Raw genomic sequence first — 10,000 nt, 5'->3', positions numbered from 1 at the left:
CAGTGGAGTTCGCTGCACAGGCAGGGATCCGTCCAACTCGCACAAACCGAACACAACTCACGCGCCACGACGTACACTGTGCACCAGCCCCCCAAAACGAATCACCCCCCGAAGGACCAAGAAGCCCGACGAACGCGCGAAAACATTTAGAGAGGCCGAGCAAGCACCGGTTAGCGCGAATGCAAATAACAAACGCAACAGGCAACTTTCGAGGGACATACTTCTCGCAACAAGCTTCCACAAGGAAAGCACAGGCAACTCGTTCGCACGCCAAAGCCAACCAAATGGCAATTTAACCGAGGGACATGCATTTCGCAAGGCAACTTGTACAATTACCCGAGGGACATGGCATGCTTGCCAAGGCCGTGGCTTGGCATGCTTGCCAAGGCCGTGGCATAACATGCTGCTGGCCAAGGCCGGGCATGCCATGCTGCTGGACAAGGCCGTGGCAAGGCATGCTGATGGCCGAGGCCGTGGCAAGGCATGCTGATGGCCGAGGCCGTGGCGTGGCATGCCATGCTGCTGGACGAGGCCGTGGCAAGGCATGCTGCTGGCCAAGGCATTGGCATGGCATGCTGCTGCTGACCAAGGCTTGGGCTTGCCATGCTGCTGGCAAAGGCCGCGGCATGGCATGCTGCCGGCAAAGGCCGCGGCATGGCATGCTGCCGGCCAAGGCCGCGGCATGGCATGCTGCCGGCCAAGGCCGCGGCATGCCATGTTGCTGGCCAAGGCCGTGGCATGGCATGCTGCTGGCCAAGGCCGTGGCATGACATGCTGGCCAAGGCCGGGGCATGGCAAGCTGCTGGCCAAGGTCGTGGCATGGCAAGCTGCTGGCCAAGGCCGGGGCATAGCACGCTGCTGGCCATGGCCGTGGCATGACAAGCTTGCCAAGGCCGGGGCATGGCGTGCTGCTGGCCAAGGCTTTGGCATGGCATGCTGCTGGCCAAGGCCGTGGCATGGCATGCTGCTGGCCAAGGCCGTGGCATGGCATGCTGCTGGCCAAGGCCGTGGCATGGCATGCTTGCCAAGGCCAAGGCATGGCATGCTGCTGGCCAAGGCTTTGGCATGCCATGTTGCTGGCCAAGGCTGTGGCATGGCATGCTGCTGGCCAAGGCTGTGGCATGGCATGCTGCTGGCCAAGGCCGTGGCATGGCATGCTGCTGGCCAAGGCCGGGGCATGGCATGCTGCTGGCCAAGGCCGTGGCATGGCATGCTGCTGGCCAAGGCCGTGGCATGACATGCTTGCCAAGGCCAAGGCATGGCATGCTGCTGGCCAAGGCTTTGGCATGCCATGTTGCTGGCCAAGGCTTTGGCATGCCATGTTGCTGGCCAAGGCTGTGGCATGGCATGCTGGCCTAGGCCAACGTGCCACCGCCACCGCCGCGGGCCGCCACTCGACGCATCCCGTGCTTGGCTATGTAGTTTCGATGCCACAAGCCAATGCCACAAGCCAAGCGATGGCATGTGCCAAGCGCCCGCCTAGGCATAGGCGTGGCCTGTGGCCTGGCCATGCTGGCCAGCCTTAAGGGAGGTGCCCCCCCCTTATAATAGCCTGTTAAGCCCTTTTCAATCTGGCAGGAGGAAACATCAAGCATGTTCGAGGAGTCATAATGGGGTTTTTTTAAAAAGTAATGGTTTTTTGCCAAAACTTTCAACATGAAAGTTGTATGAAATAATTTAATACACCATAAACAAAATTATAAAAAAATATTTGGCCACCGGAATATTTTATTTTAATTTATTTCAATTTTAATACTTAAAAAATAATAAAATAAATTAAAAATAAAAAAATAATTAAAAAAATTACTATAATTACTAGTGCCAACCGTGCAACACAATTAAAAATGCACTACAGTCAATTTTAAATGTCATTCCCTATTTTTTTGCAATTTTTCTGGAGCTTTTCGAATTTTTAAAGCCCTTATTTGGCATAAAAAAATCAAAATAAAATAAAAAAAATGAAAAAAATAATTTAATAATTTCTATAATTACTAGTGAATCATCCTTTAATTATGGGAATTTTTCCATAATTTTTTGACTATTTTTATTAATTTTTATTATTTTTTAAGTATTAATATCGAAATAAATTAAAATAAAATATTTTCTGTAAAAAAATATTTTTTTTAATTTTTTTTATGGTGTATTAAATTATTTCCTACAACTTTCATGTTGAAAGTTTTGGCAAAAAACCATTACTTTTTAAAAAAACCCCATTATGACTCCTCGAACATGCTTGATGTTTCCTCCTGCCAGATTGAAAAGGGCTTAACAGGCTATTATAAGGGGGGGGCACCTCCCTTGCCCAGGGCAAGGCAGTGGCAGGTACGCCCCATGTTGGGCGCGGCCTGGGCTGCGGCCTTGGGTTACATGCACTGCGGCTCGACCGCGGCCTGGGCTGCGGCCTGGGGCGGCTCGGCCGCGGCCTTGGGCGGCCTGGACCGCGGCCTTGGGCGGCCTTGCGCGGCCTGGGCGCGGCCTTGGGCGGCCTGGGCGCGGCCTTGCGCGGCCTGGGCGCGGCCTTGGGCGGCCTGGGCGCGGCCTTGCGCGGCCTGGGCGCGGCCTTGGGCAGCATGGCGTGGCATGCGCGCGGGCGTGGGCGGCCTGGCATGCGCGCGGCATGGGCAGCACGGCATGGCATGCGCACGGCCTGGGCGGCCTGGCATGCAGCCGGCCTGGCATGCCCGCGGCGTGGGCAGCACGGCATGGCATGCGCACGGCCTGGGCGGCCTGGCATGCAGCCGGCCTGGCATGCCCGCGGCGTGGGCAGCACGGCATGGCATGCGCACGGCCTGGGCGGCCTGGCATGCAGCCGGCCTGGGCAGCACGGCATGGCATGCGCACGGCCTGGGCGGCCTGGCATGCCCGCGGCGTGGGCAGCGTGGCCTGTGCGAATACCGCGCGCGTGGTCTTTTGACCACGGTGCGCGTGTTGCGCGCATGGTCGCGCACGCCTTTGCACGCCTTTGCACGCCTTCGCACGCAACGCACGTCTAGTGATAAGAACCGCAGCCAAGGCAGCCCAGCCCCAAGGCCAAGGCCAGCAGCATGGCATGCCACGGCGAAGGCAGCCCAGCCAAAGCCAGCAGCATGCCATGCCAAGGCCAGCAGCATGCCATGCCACGGCCAAGGCAGGCCAGCCAAAGCCAGCAGCATGCCATGCCAAGGCCAAGGCCAGCAGCATGCCATGCCACGGCCAAGGCAGCCCAGCCAAAGCCAGCAGCATGCCAAGCCAAGGCCAAGGCCAGCAGCATGCCATGCCACGGCCAAGGCAGCCCAGCCAAAGCCAGCAGCATGCCATGCCAAGGCCTAGGCCAGCAGCATGCCATGCCACGGCCAAGGCAGGCAAGCCAAAGCCAGCAGCATGCCATGCCAAGGCCAAGGCCAGCAGCATGCCATGCCACGGCCAAGGCAGCCCAGCCAAAGCCAGCAGCATGCCATGCCAAGGCCTAGGCCAGCAGCATGCCATGCCACGGCCAAGGCAGGCCAGCCAAAGCCAGCAGCATGCCATGCCAAGGCCAAGGCCAGCAGCATGCCATGCCACGGCCAAGGCAGCCCAGCCAAAGCCAGCAGCATGCCATGCCAAGGCCTAGGCCAGCAGCATGCCATGCCACGGCCAAGGCAGGCGAGCCAAAGCCAGCAGCATGCCATGCCAAGGCCATGGCCAGCAGCATGCCATGCCACGGCCAAGGCAGCCCAGCCAAAGCCAGCAGCATGCCATGCCAAGGCCTAGGCCAGCAGCATGCCATGCCACGGCCAAGGCAGGCCAGCCAAAGCCAGCAGCATGCCATGCCAAGGCCATGGCCAGCAGCATGCCATGCCACGGCCAAGGCAGCCCAGCCAAAGCCAGCAGCATGCCATGCCAAGGCCAAGGCCAGCAGCATGCCATGCCACGGCCAAGGCAGCCCAGCCAAAGCCACCAGCATGCCATGCCAAGGCCTAGGCCAGCAGCATGCCATGCCACGGCCAAGGCAGGCCAGCCAAAGCCAGCAGCATGCCATGCCAAGGCCAAGGCCAGCAGCATGCCATGCCACGGCCAAGGCAGCCCAGCCAAAGCCAGCAGCATGCCATGCCAAGGCCTAGGCCAGCAGCATGCCATGCCACGGCCAAGGCAGGCGAGCCAAAGCCAGCAGCATGCCATGCCAAGGCCATGGCCAGCAGCATGCCATGCCACGGCCAAGGCAGCCCAGCCAAAGCCAGCAGCATGCCATGCCAAGGCCAAGGCCAGCAGCATGCCATGCCACGGCCAAGGCAGCCCAGCCAAAGCCAGCAGCATGCCATGCCAAGGCCTAGGCCAGCAGCATGCCATGCCACGGCCAAGGCAGGCCAGCCAAAGCCAGCAGCATGCCATGCCAAGGCCAAGGCCAGCAGCATGCCATGCCACGGCCAAGGCAGCCCAACCAAAGCCAGCAGCATGCCATGCCAAGGCCTAGGCCAGCAGCATGCCATGCCACGGCCAAGGCAGGCCAGCCAAAGCCAGCAGCATGCCATGCCAAGGCCTAGGCCACCAGCATGCCATGCCACGGCCAAGGCAGCCCAGCCAAAGCCAGCAGCATGCCATGCCAAGGCCAAGGCCAGCAGCATGCCATGCCACGGCCAAGGCAGCCCAGCCAAAGCCAGCAGCATGCCATGCCAAGGCCTAGGCCAGCAGCATGCCATGCCACGGCCAAGGCAGGCAAGCCAAAGCCAGCAGCATGCCATGCCAAGGCCATGGCCAGCAGCATGCCATGCCACGGCCAAGGCAGCCCAGCCAAAGCCAGCAGCATGCCATGCCAAGGCCAAGGCCAGCAGCATGCCATGCCACGGCCAAGGCAGCCCAGCCAAAGCCAGCAGCATGCCATGCCAAGGCCTAGGCCAGCAGCATGCCATGCCACGGCCAAGGCAGGCCAGCCAAAGCCAGCAGCATGCCATGCCAAGGCCAAGGCCAGCAGCATGCCATGCCACGGCCAAGGCTGCCCGACCAAAGCCAGCAGCATGCCATGCCAAGGCCTAGGCCAGCAGCATGCCATGCCACGGCCAAGGCAGGCCAGCCAAAGCCAGCAGCATGCCATGCCAAGGCCTAGGCCACCAGCATGCCATGCCACGGCCAAGGCAGCCCAGCCAAAGCCAGCAGCATGCCATGCCATGGCCAAGGCCAGCAGCATGCCATGCCACGGCCAAGGCAGCCCAGCCAAAGCCAGCAGCATGCCATGCCAAGGCCTAGGCCAGCAGCATGCCATGCCACGGCCAAGGCAGGCCAGCCAAAGCCAGCAGCATGCCATGCCAAGGCCTAGGCCAGCAGCATGCCATGCCACGGCCAAGGCAGCCCAGCCAAAGCCAGCAGCATGCCATATCACGGCCAAGGGCAGCAGCATGCCATGCCACGGCCAAGGCAGCCCAGCCAAAGCCAGCAGCATGCCATGCCATGGCCTAGGCCAGCAGCATGCCATGCCACGGCCAAGGCAGGCCAGCCAAAGCCAGCAGCATGCCATGCCAAGGCCAAGGCCAGCAGCATGCCATGCCACGGCCAAGGCAGGCCAGCCAAAGCCAGCAGCATGCCATGCCAAGGCCTAGGCCAGCAGCATGCCATGCCACGGCCAAGGCAGCCCAGCCAAAGCCAGCAGCATGCCATATGAAGGCCAAGGCCAGCAGCATGCCATGCCACGGCCAAGGCAGCCCAGCCAAAGCCAGCAGCATGCCATGCCATGGCCTAGGCCAGCAGCATGCCATGCCACGGCCAAGGCAGGCCAGCCAAAGCCAGCAGCATGCCATGCCAAGGCCTAGGCCAGCAGCATGCCATGCCACGGCCAAAACAGGCCAGCCAAAGCCAGCAGCATGCCATGCCAAGGCCTACGCCAGCAGCATGCCATGCCACGGCCAAGGCAGGCCAGCCAAAGCCAGCAGCATGCCATGCCAAGGCCAAGGCCAGCAGCATGCCATGCCACGGCCAAGGCAGGCCTGCCAAAGCCAGCAGCATGCCATGCCAAGGCCTAGGCCAGCAGCATGCCATGCCACGGCCAAGGCAGGCCAGCCAAAGCGAGCAGCATGCCATGCCAAGGCCAAGGCCAGCAGCATGCCATGCCACGGCCAAGGCAGCCCAACCAAAGCCAGCAGCATGCCATGCCAAGGCTTAGGCCAGCAGCATGCCATGCCACGGCCAAGGCAGGCCAGCCAAAGCCAGCAGCATGCCATGCCAAGGCCTAGGCCACCAGCATGCCATGCCACGGCCAAGGCAGCCCAGCCAAAGCCAGCAGCATGCCATGCCAAGGCCAAGGCCAGCAGCATGCCATGCCACGGCCAAGGCAGCCCAGCCAAAGCCAGCAGCATGCCATGCGAAGGCCTAGGCCAGCAGCATGCCATGCCACGGCCAACGCAGGCCAGCCAAAGCCAGCAGCAGGCCATGCCAAGGCCTAGGCCAGCAGCATGCCATGCCACGGCCAAGGCAGCCCAGCCAAAGCCAGCAGCATGCCATATCAAGGCCAAGGGCAGCAGCATGCCATGCCACGGCCAAGGCAGCCCAGCCAAAGCCAGCAGCATGCCATGCCATGGCCTAGGCCAGCAGCATGCCATGCCACGGCCAAGGCAGGCCAGCCAAAGCCAGCAGCATGCCATGCCAAGGCCAAGGCAGCCCAGCCAAAGCCAGCAGCATGCCATGCCAAGGCCTAGGCCAGCAGCATGCCATGCCACGGCCAAGGCAGCCCAGCCAAAGCCAGCAGCATGCCATATCAAGGCCAAGGCCAGCAGCATGCCATGCCACGGCCAAGGCAGCCCAGCCAAAGCCAGCAGCATGCCATGCCATGCCTAGGCCAGCAGCATGCCATGCCACGGCCAAGGCAGGCCAGCCAAAGCCAGCAGCATGCCATGCCAAGGCCTAGGCCAGCAGCATGCCATGCCACGGCCAAGGCAGGCCAGCCAAAGCCAGCAGCATGCCATGCCAAGGCCAAGGCCAGCAGCATGCCATGCCACGGCCAAGGCAGGCCAGCCAAAGCCAGCAGCATGCCATGCCAAGGCCAAGGCCAGCAGCATGCCATGCCACGGCCAAGGCTGCCAGCCAAAGCCAGCAGCATGCCATGCCAAGGCCTAGGCCAGCAGCATGCCATGCTACGGCCAAGGCAGCCCAGCCAAAGCCAGCAGCATGCCATGCCAAGGCCTAGGCCAGCAGCATGCCATGCCACGGCCAAGGCAGCCCAGCCAAAGCCAGCAGCATGCCATGCCACGGCCAAGGCAGCCCAGCCAAAGCCAGCAGCATGCCATGCCAAGGCCAAGGCCAAGGCCAGCAGCATGCCATGCCACGGCCAAGGCCAAGGCCAAGGCAGCCCATCCGAAGCCAGCAACATTCCATGGCAAGGCCAACGCAGCCCAGCCAAAGCCGGCGGCATGCCATGCCAAGGCCAAGGCCAGCCGCATGTCTTGCCACGGCCTTGTCCCGCAGCGTGGCGTGCCTTGGCCTTGGGCTAGAAGATCGCATGCCACGCCCTTGGCAAGCAATCCTGTCCCTCGTGTAATTGCCATTTGGTTTGGCTTTGACTTACGTATATGTTGCCCTGCGAAATGCTTGTCCCTCGGGTAATAGCCGGTTTGGTTGCCTTTGACTTGCGAACACGTTGCTAGTGCTTTCCCCAGTGGAAGCTTGTTGGGAAAAGTATGTCCCTCGGAAGTTGCCTGTTGCGTTTGTTATTTGCATTCGAGCTATCCGATGCTTGCTGGGTTTCTCTAAGAGTTTTTGCACGTTCGTCGGGCTTTTTAATTATTTATTTACTCATAAAAATTATAATAAAATAAATTAAAAATAAAAAATAATTAAAAAAATTACTATAATTACTAGTGCCTCATCTTATAATTGTTGGAATTTTTCTAGAATTTTTTGAGTATTTTTAGTAATTTTTATTATTTTTTAAGTATTAAAATTGAAATAAATTAAAATAAAATATTCCGGTGGCCAAATATTTTTTTATAATTTTTTTTATGGTGTATTAAATTATTTCATACAACTTTCATGTTGAAAGTTTTGGCAAAAAACCATTACTTTTTAAAAAAACCCCATTATGACTCCTCGAACATGCTTGATGTTTCCTCCTGCCAGATTGAAAAGGGCTTAACAGGCTATTATAAGGGGGGGGCACCTCCCTTAAGGCTGGCCAGCATGGCCAGGCCACAGGCCACGCCTATGCCTAGGCGGGCGCTTGGCACATGCCATCGCTTGGCTTGTGGCATTGGCTTGTGGCATCGAAACTACATAGCCAAGCACGGGATGCGTCGAGTGGCGGCCCGCGGCGGTGGCGGTGGCACGTTGGCCTAGGGCAGCATGCCATGCCACAGCCTTGGCCAGCAACATGGCATGCCAAAGCCTTGGCCAGCAGCATGCCATGCCCTGGCCTTGGCAAGCATGTCATGCCACGGCCTTGGCCAGCAGCATGCCATGCCACGACCTTGGCCAGCAGCATGCCATGCCCCGGCCTTGGCCAGCATGTCATGCCACGGCCTTGGCCAGCAGCATGCCATGCCACAGCCTTGGCCAGCAGCATGCCATGCCACAGCCTTGGCCAGCAACATGGCATGCCAAAGCCTTGGCCAGCAGCACGCCATGCCCCGGCCTTGGCAACCTTGCCAAGCCACGGCCATGGCCAGCAGCGTGCTATGCCCCGGCCTTGGCCAGCAGCGTGCCATGCCACGACCTTGGCCAGCAGCTTGCCATGCCCCGGCCTTGGCCAGCATGTCATGCCACGGCCTTGGCCAGCAGCATGCCATGCCACGGCCTTGGCCAGCAACATGGCATGCCGCGGCCTTGGCCGGCAGCATGGCAAGCCCAAGCCTTGGTCAGCAGCAGCATGCCATGCCAACGCCTTGGCCAGCAGCATGCCTTGCCACGGCCTCGGCCATCAGCATGCCTTGCCACGGCCTCGGCCATCAGCATGCCTTGCCACGGCCTTGTCCAGCAGCATGGCATGCCCGGCCTTGGCCAGCAGCATGTCATGCCACGGCCTTGGCAAGCATGCCAAGCCACGGCCTTGGCAAGCATGCCATGTCCCTCGGGTAATTGTACAAGTTGCCTTGCGAAATGCATGTCCCTCGGTTAAATTGCCATTTGGTTGGCTTTGGCGTGCGAACGAGTTGCCTGTGCTTTCCTTGTGGAAGCTTGTTGCGAGAAGTATGTCCCTCGAAAGTTGCCTGTTGCGTTTGTTATTTGCATTCCGCTAACCGGTGCTTGCTCGGCCTCTCTAAATGTTTTCGTGCGTTCGTCGGGCTTCTTGGTCCTTCGGGGGGTGATTCGTTTTGGGGGGCTGGTGCACAGTGTACGTCGTGGCGCGTGAGTTGTGTTCGGTTTGTGCGAGTTGGACGGATCCCTGCCTGTGCAGCGAACTCCACTGGTGCATTCCTCCATGTCCCTCGGGTTGTCTTCGACTCGCCTTCGGGTTGCTTGCGCTTCCCTAGTGGAAGGTGCCTTGCGAAAAGCGTGTCCCTCGGGTAATTGCCATTTGGTTGGCTTTGACGTTCGAACGAGTTGCCTATGCTTTCCTAGTGGAAGCTTGTTGCGAAAAGTATGTCCCTCGAAATTTGCCTGTTGCGTTTGTTATTTGCATTCGCGCTAACCGGTGCTTGCTCGGCCTCTCTAAATGTTTTCGCGCGTTCGTCGGGCTTCTTAGTCCTTCGGGGGGTGATTCGTTTTGGGGGGCTGGTGCACAGTGTACGTCGTGGCGCGTGAGTTGTGTTCGGTTTGTGCGAGTTGGACGGATCCCTGCATGTGCAGCGAACTCCACTGGTGCATTCCTCCATGTCCCTCGGGTTGTCTTCGACTCGCCTTCGGGTTGCCTGCGCTTCCCTAGTGGAAGGTGCCTTGCGAAAAGCGTGTCCCTCGGGTAATTGCCATTTGGTTGGCTTTGACGTTCGAACGAGTTGCCTATGCTTTCCTAGTGGAAGCTTGTTGCGAAAAGTATGTCCCTCGAAAGTTGCCTGTTGCGCTTGTTACTTTCATTCGCGCTAACCGGTGCTTGCTCGGCCTCTCTAAATGTTTTCGCGCGTTCGTC

This window comes from Camellia sinensis, chromosome 6, assembly GCF_055761805.1.
Source record: "Camellia sinensis isolate YWXY chromosome 6, ASM5576180v1, whole genome shotgun sequence".
NCBI classification, from domain to species: Eukaryota; Viridiplantae; Streptophyta; class Magnoliopsida; order Ericales; family Theaceae; genus Camellia; species Camellia sinensis.
Note: the sequence above shows the minus strand (reverse complement) of the source record.